General features: G+C 44.8%; 2 protein-coding genes across 7 annotated transcripts in view; one reads left to right on the forward strand and one right to left on the reverse strand.

Moving 5' to 3' along the window:
* Window positions 1-12,430, forward strand: part of LOC141121984 (uncharacterized) — a 583,368-nt gene that overhangs the window by 130,595 nt on the left and 440,343 nt on the right. The gene's annotated exons all lie outside the window — the stretch shown is intronic.
* The window catches only part of LOC141121964 (uncharacterized), a 145,127-nt gene that overhangs the window by 15,652 nt on the left and 117,045 nt on the right, over window positions 1-12,430 (reverse strand). For 3 of the 6 annotated variants that reach the window (XM_073611742.1, XM_073611737.1, XM_073611743.1), the window contains exon 1: window positions 2,143-2,226. The exons of the other annotated variants lie outside the window; for them this stretch is intronic. The gene's annotated coding sequence lies outside the window, so the exon portion shown is untranslated. Of the gene's footprint in view, window positions 1-2,142; window positions 2,227-12,430 lie in introns of those variants that run through there. 6 annotated transcript variants of the gene reach the window in all.

The raw sequence follows: 12,430 nt of genomic DNA on the forward strand, positions 1-12,430 counted from the left end.
TGCCAAGGGTCCGCCCAAATCCTAAGAGCATCAGAAAATAAAAAACAGATGGAGGGACATTGGGAGGAGGAGCTGTGAGGTCAGTGTGATGTCATAGGACATATAGACTCTGGATGGAGGGACGTTGGGAGGAGGAGCTGTGAGGTCAGTGTGATGTCATAGGACATATAGACTCTGGATGGAGGGACATTTGGATGGGGAGATTTGAGGGGACCTCTATTTGAGGCTCCCATGCAAACCAAATCCTTGTTCCTGGGTGTGTCCTACCTCTCCTAAACTGAAGAGTGAACTTTGACCTTTACCATACAGAAATCTGTCAGGAATCTGTGAAAGTAAGCTCTCATGTGATCAGGTGACGTGCGGAGGAACGGAGTGTAAATAGCAGACAATTTTCTCCAGAGCTCCTAATGGTGGGGATGGATTTTGCTGAGTGCTGGTGCCAAGTTTCCACCCCCCAGGATCACTGCAGGTGTGGAGAAAAGCTGTGTAAGAGGATATGGAGGAGAGATGAGGAGGAGATCCAGGAATCAGGATAAAGGTCAGGACAAGCAACAGACGAGCGCATCCAAGAGATGAAGCCGGGGTCACTACACAGAAAATCAATCCAAGGAAACAACAGGCAGGACGAGGAATAGCAAGAAGGAGCTCAGAGACAAATGAGAATATTGCTCAGCCAATGGGAGATTATCTCAGCATGACTTACATAATGAAGGAGATGAGGGGGAGGGGAGGAAGTCACTTATGGTGACCATAGAGACATGGAAATTCAGCTGGTTCAGCAGGGATCGGTCACATTTCCATCCATGTGTGGTCACTGCCGGATAAAAGTCACTCCATCAGCGGCTGCAGCCAATAGCTTCATCACTGATCTGTGTATTCTGAGAGCGGAGGAGCGCCCCCCATTGTCAGAATACAATAGTGCAGCGGGGAGGATTCCCCCATCCCCCTCCAATGTGTGGATGGGGGAATCACTTCAGTTTTTTCCTCTCATCCCGCTGGATGAACGATAAAACTGAACCATGTATGGCCAGATTTGGAAGGAAGATATATTCATCATCAACTGATCCCCCTGAAGGGGTTAACCGCTTGCTGCCCCCTGGCTGTCATATGACGGCCAAGCGGCCCAGCTCTCGTTCTGGGAGGGCATCATATGATGCCGTTGCCTTCCCGGCGCGCGCCCGCCGCGTCACTGGGCACCCGATGCACATGCCCGGGGGCCGCGATGTCCGCCGGGCACCCGCGATTGCCGGGTAACAGAGCAGGACCGTGGATCTGTGTGTGTGTAAACACACAGATCCGCATCCTGTCAGGTGAGAGGAGACCGATGGTGTGTTCCCAGTACAGCGGAACACTGATCGGTCTCCTCCCCTTGTGAGTCCCCTCCCCCTAGTTAGAATCCCTCCCTAGGAACCCTAGTGTTGACCCCTTCATTGCCAATCACATTTACACAGTAATCAGTGCCTTTTTATAGCACGGATCGCTGTATAAACGTGAATGGTCCTAAAAATGTGTCAAAAGTGTCCGATATGTCTGCCGCAATATCGTCTGCCGCAATAAAAATCATAGATCGCCGCCAATGACAAGTAAAATAAAAAATAATTTAAAAAATGCTATAAATCTATCCCCTATGTTGTAGACATTATAACTTTTGCGCAAACCAATCAATATACACTTATTGCGATTTTTTTTTTACCAAAAATATGTAGAAGAATACATATTGGCCTAAACTGAGGAAAAAAATTTGTTTAAGAAATTGAATATTTATTATAGCAAAAAGTAATAAATATTGTGTTCTTTTCAAACTTGTCGCTCTTCTTTTGTTTATAGCACAAAAAATAAAAACCGCAGAGGTGATCAAATACCACCAAAAGAAAGCTCTATTTGTAGGGAAAAAATTATAACAATTTAATTTTGGTGAAGTGTTACATGACCGCGCAATTGTCATTCAAAGTGTGAAAGCTGAAAAATGGCCTGGGCAGGAAGGGAGTGAAAGTGACCTGTATTGAGGTGCTTAATCTATTTCCACACTATATATGTGTATCATCATCTGCTGGAGATAAAAGACATCACAGTGACTATGGAGGAAGAGGACGGACATGACGGGGGGTTACTGGGTGTAAATAGAAAATAAGATCTTATTACCTCCTCTGCTACTTCATCCAGTAATGTCTCCTTTGTACCTCATGCATTGTCTTGTCTTCATGTGACATCACTTCCTGTCTGTATTCCATAGAGACTTCCTGTCTGGGTAGAGGTAAGACCCCCATCTTGTGGAGATCAGAGGAACTGCAGCCCCGAGAAACATCTCGTAGTGTGAACACGTCCTTGTGCTGTGTGTGTATGTACTGTATATCCTTACAGATGGGGTCATCTCCACTCCCACCAAGGGGGATAGAAATATATTACTGCTCGGGGGAGAGAGTAAAATTGATTGCAGATTTATTATTATACAGGATTTATATAGCGCAGACAGTTTAAGCAGCACTTTACAACTTGAGGGTAGACAGTACAAATACAATACACTTTAATAAAGTAGGAATCAGAGGGTCCTGCTTGATAGAGCTTACAATATAAAAATCTAGTCATGTAGAACATCTGTTATATGGATACAAAGAACCCCAGCCGAGAGTAAAGGGTGGAAATGGCTCCTGATCCCCAGATTTGGGCAATGATGTCACCAATATAAATAGAATAAAACCGGCGCTATGTGTAACAACTCAAATACCTACAAAAATAACTTATACCGGACTGCTGCTGTAACAAAGGTAAGTATTCCCTTTATCAACTAGAAGAGCATTATGTGTCACAGCGCTGTCCTATTGTGTGTGCACATAAATCATCACAAATACACTAAAATATGTGGAGACATTCATATATAAAGTGCTAGGGGCTCAAATAATATTCTCTGCAGATCTACTGCTTCCACTTTACACCTACTTCACTGATCTTATGGTGTTTATCAATAAATGAAGTAAACTGATCCATGTGCAAATTATATACAACATAAAGTGCTTTGTGCTCAAGGTGCTGTTCCCTACAGATCCACTGCTTCCACTTTGCACCTACTTCATTAATGTTATAATATTTGCTGCTATATTAAATAAACTAAAAATCTGTGCAAATTCATGTAAACATACAATATTTTGTGCTCAATATAGTGTTCTCTGCAAGTCCACTGCTTCCACTTTACATCTACTTCAATGAACTTATTTTTCTAAAAACAAATCCACCAACCAATGAGAAGTTGATAAGGTGTAAAGTTCTCGGTGCTCCAAACTGTGCCAGCTGTAGTGTAGCCACGCCTTCTTCCACCTCTTACACACGTGATGGTGAGGGCGCCCCCTTAGTAGTGCTTCCCCACTCACCAGAGCAATATGACTCCCAGCTTTTCATCTACCAGAGTCACCAACATCCTTCACACTCTCCTCACCTCCGATGGCAAAGGAACTGGATCCTCCTCGCTCACTCCTGAGAGTCTGCTGAGCTTTCTGTCATCTCCCTCCTAGACTCCGCCTCCGACCGCTGTTCCAGCAGGAGCTCCGCCTCTTCATACACACTCAGAGCTCCACCTCTTCATACACACTCAGAGCTCCGCCTCTTCATACACACTCAGGGCTCCTCCTCTTCATTCACACTCAGGGCTACGCCTCTTCATACACACTCAGAGCTCCTCCTCTTCATACACACTCAGAGCTCCGCCTCTTCATACACACTCAGAGCTCCTCCTCTTCATACACACTCAGAGCTCCTCCTCTTCATACACACTCAGAGCTCCGCCTCTTCATACACACTCAGAGCTCCGCCTCTTCATACACACTCAGAGCTCCGCCTCTTCATACACACTCAGAGCTCCATCTCTTCATACACACTCAGGGCTCCGCCTCTTCATACACACTCAGAGCTCCACCTCTTCATACACACTCAGAGCTCCGCCTCTTCATACACACTCAGAGCTCCGCCTCTTCATACACACCCAGAGCTCCGCCTCTTCATACACACTCAGAGCTCCTCCTCTTCATACACACTCAGGGCTCCGCCTCTTCATACACACTCAGAGCTCCACCTCTTCATACACCCTCAGGGCTCCGCCTCTTCATACACACTCAGGGCTCTACCTCTTCATACACCCTCAGGGCTCCGCCTCTTTATACACACTCAGAGCTCCACCTCTTCATACACACTCAGGGCTCCGCCTCTTTATACACACTCAGAGCTCCGCCTTTTTCATACACACTCAGAGCTCCGCCTCTTCATACACACTCAGAGCTCCGCCTCTTCATATACACTCAGAGCTCCGCCTCTTCATACACACTCAGGGCTCCGCCTCTTCATACAAATTTAGAGCTCCACCTCTTCATACACACTCAGAGCTCCGCCTCTTCATACACACTCAGAGCTCCGCCTCTTCATACACACTCAGAGCTCCGCCTCTTCATACACACTCAGAGCTCCGCCTCTTCATACACACTCAGAGCTCCGCCTCTTCATACACACTCAGAGCTCCGCCTTCTTCATACACACTCAGAGCTCCGCCTCTTCATACACACTCAGGGCTCCGCCTCTTCATACACACTCAGGGCTCCGCCTCTTTATACACACTCAGAGCTCCGCCTTCTCATACACACTCAGAGCTCCCCCTCTTCATACACACTCAGAGCTCCGCCTTCTTCATACACACTCAGAGCTCCGCCTCTTCATACACCCTCAGGGCTCCGCCTCTTCATACACACTCAGAGCTCCTCCTCTTCATACACACTCAGAGCTCCGCCTTCTTCATACACACTCAGAGCTCCTCCTCTTCATACACACTCAGAGCTCCTCCTCTTCATACACACTCAGAGCTCCGCCTTCTTCATACACACTCAGAGCTCCTCCTCTTCATACACACTCAGGGCTCCGCCTCTTCATACACACTCAGAGCTCCACCTTTTCATACACACTCAGAGCTCCGCCTCTTCATACACACTCAGAGCTCCCCCTCTTCATACACACTCAGAGCTCCGCCTTCTTCATACACACTCAGAGCTCCGCCTCTTCATACACCCTCAGGGCTCCGCCTCTTCATACACACTCAGAGCTCCTCCTCTTCATACACACTCAGAGCTCCGCCTTCTTCATACACACTCAGAGCTCCTCCTCTTCATACACACTCAGAGCTCCTCCTCTTCATACACACTCAGAGCTCCGCCTTCTTCATACACACTCAGAGCTCCTCCTCTTCATACACACTCAGGGCTCCGCCTCTTCATACACACTCAGAGCTCCGCCTCTTCATACACACTCAGGGCTCCGCCTCTTCATACACACTCAGAGCTCCACCTCTTCATACACCCTCAGGGCTCCGCCTCTTCATACACACTCAGGGCTCCGCCTCTTCATACACACTCAGAGCTCCACCTCTTCATACACCCTCAGGGCTCCGCCTCTTCATACACACTCAGGGCTCCGCCTCTTCATACACACTCAGAGCTCCTCCTCTTCATACACACTCAGAGCTCCACCTCTTCATACACCCTCAGGGCTCCGCCTCTTCATACACACTCAGGGCTCCACCTCTTCATACACACTCAGGGCTCCGCCTCTTCATACACACTCAGAGCTCCACCTCTTCATACACACTCAGAGCTCCACCTCTTCATTGACACTCAGGGCTCCGCCTCTTTATACACACTCTGGAGAAGAGACGCTTGAGAGGGGATATGATTTCAATTTACAAATACTGTACTGGTGACCCCACAATAGGGATAAAACTTTTTCGCAGAAGAGAGTTTAATAAGACTCGTGGCCACTCATTAAAATTAGAAGAAAAGAGGTTTAACCTTAAACTACGTAGAGGGTTCTTTACTGTAAGAGCGGCAAGGATGTGGAATTCCCTTCCACAGGCGGTGGTCTCAGCGGGGAGCATTGATAGTTTCAAGAAACTATTAGATAATCACCTGAATGACCGCAACATACAGGGATATACAAGGTAATACTGACACATAATCACACACATAGGTTGGACTTGATGGACTTGTGTCTTTTTTCGACCTCACCTACTATGTAACTATGCAACTATGTAACATGGGTAATGTGCAGCACACTTGATCCACTTCTATATCTCTCCCGTATATTGTACCACTGTCACCTTATCAGTAGCATATCCTAACTTCATAGCTGCAACTCAGCTGTTAGGATGGTCACTTAGTGCTTTATTTATGGTTTGTGCACTTTGAACGGACTATTATAACTATACTGTTCTATACCTCTATTTCAGACCGGCCCAGTACAAGCAGGAGTTGTTTGGCTCCACTGGCTCGAGTCCTGGCAGTGAAGCAAGTTTTGCCCTGTTTATGGCCCTGAGACTGTTGTGTGCCCCGGAGATAGATCTTCCTAGTACCCATGATTGGTGGGACCATCCTATCCCTTTCAGATCAGTTATGTATGAAGTGTCTTACTATGTAAGTAATGTATCCATGTACCTGATAACACATGTTATGTTAAATCAATGTATAGTGCTTTCAGCTGAAACAGTACTGATCTTTATTACTTTACATTAATATTGTACTATTGTATACTCTCTTTATTGTAGAAAATCTGGACCCATCTGAACCAATAACTAAACCTCTGAAGAAGGACTTGTAGTCCATAACATGTAAGGTGTTATACACTGTATTGACTGCCACTAGTCCATCCTGCACCAGGACAGTGACCAGCTCATACAACTGTATCGTATTGGGTATTAGATATTGTTTTTATGTATCATGCACTTTTTCCATATGTTTAGTATTTTGATTTCTTAATAAATTGATACCTTTTTATCATACCTCGTGCTTTGGTCTGTCTATTAAAGACCCTAAGGAGTTTGTCCACCGTGCCTTTTGGTACTAGGTGTTTTGCTATGAATTCTGGAATTGCTGCACTTCTCTCTTCTGTCACTAGGTGGTCGGGTGCTTGGTGGCATTAGATAAGACAAGGGCATTGCGAGGACAGATTAGGAATGGATGGGGGGTCTCAGCCAATGGGCAAGAATTTTCTTGAATCCCTTGGCCTGCTGGGAGAGCCTATTTATTTGGGTGAGGTCAGGGTAATGGTGTTTTGTGCCACCTGGACGGCTGTCTGGGTGGACGTGTATTGTGCTGCCTCGGGCTGCTAGGCCAGAGCCTGAGGCATATCCCGGGGACATCTGGCTGCTAGGCTGTCTGAGGGCCTATCCAGAAGCAAGAGAGCAGCCTAGGGGTGGGATTGCGGCTTGCAGTCCAACCAGAAGTGACGGTTCTGCCGGCCGGAGAACCAGTCATGGTCAGATAGTAGAGGGGAAGTTGTCACCACTAAGGGACCATCCACCTTATTACCAGGGACCACAGTGAGTCACTGAAGCACCAGAGCAGCATTCTCAGCAGGTGCCAAGCCAGGGATCCAGCCAGTGGAGATGATGCTTGCAGAGCAGCTTTGTGTGTCAAGCCAGGGACCGAGCCAGCCAGCGGGGTGACGCTTGAGGAGTATCTGTGAGTGCCAAGCAGGGAAGCGGGGGTGACGCTTGAGGAAGATACTGAGTGAGAAGGTTGGAAGAGCTCAGGGGATCCAGTAGTGGATCAGCAAGTGAGAGAGACTTGGAGCTCAGTGGAGTGAAGATGTACATGAGGAGATTGTAGAGAAAGTAAAGAAGTTCTTTACAACTTGTGTTAGAAACTGTTATAAGACTGTTGCCATAGGAGATAGTGGCCCTACTCGTGTAGATGTGGCGTCTGGATGCCTTTCCCTGCATGGCTGCCTACCTATAGAAGTCTCGGAGTCTGCCAATTTACATTGCAACTACTTAAGGGTGTCCTGGCCCTAACCCTCTCTCCCACAGTTTTGTTCAAGAGACAATAAATCTCTTTGCATTCAAGAAGTGTCTGGTGCCCATTAATCTACCTTATCTTGCACCCACCATTCCTCGTAACCCACTCTACACAGAAGGATGTCAACTGTCCCTAACTCTGGAGGTTCTCATTAGACCAAGGGGGGCCCGGGACCTTGCTACAATGATAATAAAACGCATCTGTCCACAGACTCTGTAGACCATCTGACATTTATCAAAATTAATCAGTCCTATTATAGGCTTACATTATAAAGTACCCTTGTCCAGCACTAGGAATAAGCACCACTCTGCTCTTGCTCTAGAGCCATCCACTAACCGATTAGTAGAAACCAGAAGCCAGGGACCCAGAATTGACGTGACCAGGACAATGCGCCTTGATGTACGTTTCGTCGTCTGACGCCATCAGGAAGCGTCCTTTGCTGCAGCCAGCTGGGGTATACTTTAAGGGGGCCCTGACTGGATAAAGATTGAGAAACACTGACATAGAGGAACCCATCTCTCCATTTTCCTCCTGCTGCCGCTGAATGCCTGCAAGAGGGAGAGGATGAGAAGTGCGGGGGGGGGGGAATGGAGAGAGATTGGTTCCTTTATATGCAGCCACCCCATAGCTCCTCCTATCCAGCTTCTTTCTGCTCCCCCCATGTGCTTTCCAGCCCCCCTGTGCTTTTTTCTCCCCCCCCTTATCCCCACAGCCCTGCAGGGTTCTCGCCTCTCCCGCCAGCTGATGCAAGGGATCTGTCAGGATGAAGCCTTTTCTGAATGGATCTGTACTGATCCCTAACTCTGTCTATTCATAACTGAAACATAGTAAACTGTGTCTCCTATGCTTCAGTTTATGAATGAACGGGAAGCCTCTGTACAGAGCTCTTCTTGTCCATTCATTCTGTGCTGCTGAGACTCCAGAGAAGGAGATGGAGGGCTGTGTCCTTTATTTCCTTTCTCTGTCTCAAAGGTGAAACATCAGAGGTCTGTTTAGAACCCTGATATCTCACCAAAGCCCCCCAACGGGGCTCCTAAAAAATTATAAAAAAAATAATACTGTAAAAAAATTAATAAAACAAATGGTAGAAAAATAGAAATAAAAATCTACTGACACCAGTGGCAGAACTACCACACAAGCTTCGCACTTGAGACCGGGCTCAGAGGGAAGGACCCCGTCCGGGGGGCCCTTCATGGTTTCTTGCATTGCGACTCTTAAAGTTGTAGTTACGCCACTGGTTAGTAGACTCTATAACTTTTACAAAGACCAAATAATAAACACTTATTTTGTTTTGTTTTTTTTTTACCAAAGATATGTAGCAGTATGAATTTTGTCCAAGATTTATGAAGAAAAATTACTTATTTGCTAAATTTTATAACTGAAACGAAGAAAAAAGAATTTTTTTACAAAATTTTCAGTCTTTTTTTAATTTAAAGCGCAAAAAATAAAAAAAAACAGTGGTGATCAAATACCACCAAAAGAAAGCTCTATTTGTGGGAAAAAAAGCACAAAAATGTAATATGGGTACAGCGTTAAATGACTGAGTAATTGTCATTCAAACTGTGAGAGCACCGAAAGCTGAAAATTGGTCTGGGCAGGAAGGGGGTGAAAGTGTCCAGTGGGCAAGTGGTTAAATTAAAAGTTTGCCAGTATTGTGCATTATATTTAAAATTATTATATCCATGAAAAAAGTCTCAGCTTTCAGTATTACTTTAATATTAAAGTTTTTTCCCCTCTAACCTCCATATATTTTCATGTGTGACTCCCAGGTAAAATCCCCATATATCCTACTTCTGGGTATATTTATTATTATATATATGATATAAGATATATTACTTTAACTATTTCACAGTATAAATTAATCCCTTATAGTAGTGATTATCTGCTGTTTTTGTACTATAAAGGACTATTTTTTTAACCCCATCATTAGAGATGATTAAAAAAACCATGCTGCTTCTACTAAATGTCCCATGCTGGCCATACACAGATCGATTTTTGGATGAGAATATTCCCACAAATATTTGTATGAAAATTATTTGTACATTCAATGAATGGATGAGTGTAGTTTGAAAATTCTACTTGCTTTTAACATTCAATTTTAAAATGAATGTAACTTCTGAGTAAAAACCACATACACTATTTGAAAATTTGTTCGATGGAGAAAAGTTTTCTGTTCTGCTCCTTTGAATTTTCCCATCGCTGTGGTTGGAAATGAACGCCGATTTGACCCACTAATGGTTAGAAAATTGGATGAATGTTTTTTTGAAAGAGAAATTAGTTTGTATACGGCCAGCATAAGTGACATCAGGTGCAGGGAGCTTGTACCCACCTACCTGTCTATGACAAGGGAGTCTGTCATCCATCATATTATATTACACTCCTGTCTGATCATCTGCAAAACAGAGTTTTACCTCTTTTTTACATTTTAATAATGTTGATCTCTGATTCTGATATGTAGCAGATTCTCCCTCTAATAATACATCTATCTGTCTGTTATTCTCAGAGTGGAGTAAATATCCAGCTATATATCTGGATATTTATATTTACCGCTGTATATAGATATTCAAGAATATTAAATAAATTATACACCAACCTTTTTTTGAGGTTTTTATCAATTATGAAAATAATCATTAGTTGCCGCCCTACAGAGGACCCATTTACTAGTTACCTTGAGGGAAAAACAAAGCTGCCTGATGTGGGCGGAGTCCTGGTTTAGGGAAACCAATCTGCTCATGTCTAGTAATAATCTTTTTATTTCTATTTTAGTAGATGGACGGGAGATGAGGAAAACCTCAGAGGATTGTCTCACTTTGTCTCCAGACTGTAAAGTAGAAGATGAGGACATCACACAGTATAGTCCAGGAGAAAACCCGACTACCTCAAATGTCCATCCGGCACCACACAGTGTAGATGGACCATCGTATTCCTCTTATCCTGAGGAACCTCAGACTGTGAGGGACGGTGCCGTCCTTCCAACAGAGAAGAGCTTTTCCTGTTCTAAATGTGGGAAGTGTTTCCATTCTAAATCCACTCTTGATGTGTGAAGATCTCACAGAGGGGAGAAGCCATATTCCTGTCCTGAGTGTGGGAAATGTTTTTCACGAAAGTCCAATCTTTGCAGACATCAGAGATCTCACACCGGGGAGAAGTCGTATTCCTGTCCTGAGTGAGGGAATTGTTCCTCACTGAAGTCCTGTCTTTCTGTACATCAGGGATCCCACACAATCCTCGAGGTGTATTAGTGCCTTGAGTGTGGGAAATGTCTTCTATATGAATGTTTCTGGACATCACAGCTGTCATGTGCGGAAGAAGCACACCCTGATATACACCTCAGATATACTCCATGGCTGATCTTCATCATGTAAGAAACAGTTCCAGGGGAGTGGACATTTTTTGAAAAAAAAACTACTTGTCCAAGGGACTAAATCGGGGTCCCAATCTCCTTGTCCCTTCTGACAATCTCCTTGTTCCTCATCTACCAGAGAGCTCAGCAGAGGTGTGGGAGTTCATTGAAAACTACAAGCCGACATCGGCAAAGGAAAGAACTCTGTGAATGAATGGCACGGCCGCACTCTTTTCATAAAGTGACAGCCGGTATGGGGAACTTCTCCCCGCACTGCTGTCACACAGAGGGCTCGGATCGCTGAGCTGCTGCAGGAACATGTAAAATCTTCCCGAAGGGGAACATTTCCTTTAACACTTTCACTGACAGAAACATTTTTGTGGGGGTTTTATGTGCCCACATATTTAACCCCTTCAATACCGAACACTTTCACCCCCCTCCTGCAAAGGCCAATTGTCAGGTGTCAGCGCTCTCACACTTTAGATGACAATTACGCGGTCATGTAACATTGTACCCATAAGACATTTTTATCTTTTTTCCCCACAAATAGAGCTTTCTTTTGGTGGTATTTGATCACCAAGTTTTCTCCTTCACTGATGAGGCGGAAATGACAAGCATCCCCGATGGGCACTGATTGGCATCACTGGTGGTCATAACTGGTGATCATCACTGATGGATCAATGCTGAATATCAGTGCAGATCCCCCCTCCTGTCAGGAGATCTGCTGATTGGTTCTCCTCTACTCACGCCTTGTCAGCATGAATAAAAGAAAGCTGATAACCGGCACTTCCTGGTTACGATGTGATTAGCTTTGATTGGACACAGCTGATCACATGGTAAAGAGCCTACGTCATAGGCTCTTTACCGAGATTGGAGATGCGATGTGTCAGAGCGACACACCTCACCACCGATCGCCGTGCGCCCGAGTGGCTTATTCTTCTGGATGTCATATGATGTCCACTCAGGATAATGGAACCCCCACCTGGCCGTCATTCTGCTATAGGCCGGGTGGGAAGGAGTTAAAAAATCATTTTAGGCCTAAAGATTATATAAAACCCCCCAAAACATGATATATTTTCTGATAGCAGACACCCTAGAGAATAAAATGTGGTAGTTCCAATTTTTTATGTCACACAATATTATCACAAGAGTCTAAGAAACACAAAATTTCAGTCAAAAAATTCAGTAAAATTTTTTTTAGTGGGCACAAATACACAATAAATTACCCAATTTTTTGGTAAAATATAAAAGATGAGGTTGTACC

The sequence above is a fragment of the Aquarana catesbeiana genome, unplaced genomic scaffold (assembly GCF_042186555.1).
Source record: "Aquarana catesbeiana isolate 2022-GZ unplaced genomic scaffold, ASM4218655v1 unanchor236, whole genome shotgun sequence".
NCBI classification, from domain to species: domain Eukaryota; kingdom Metazoa; phylum Chordata; class Amphibia; order Anura; family Ranidae; genus Aquarana; species Aquarana catesbeiana.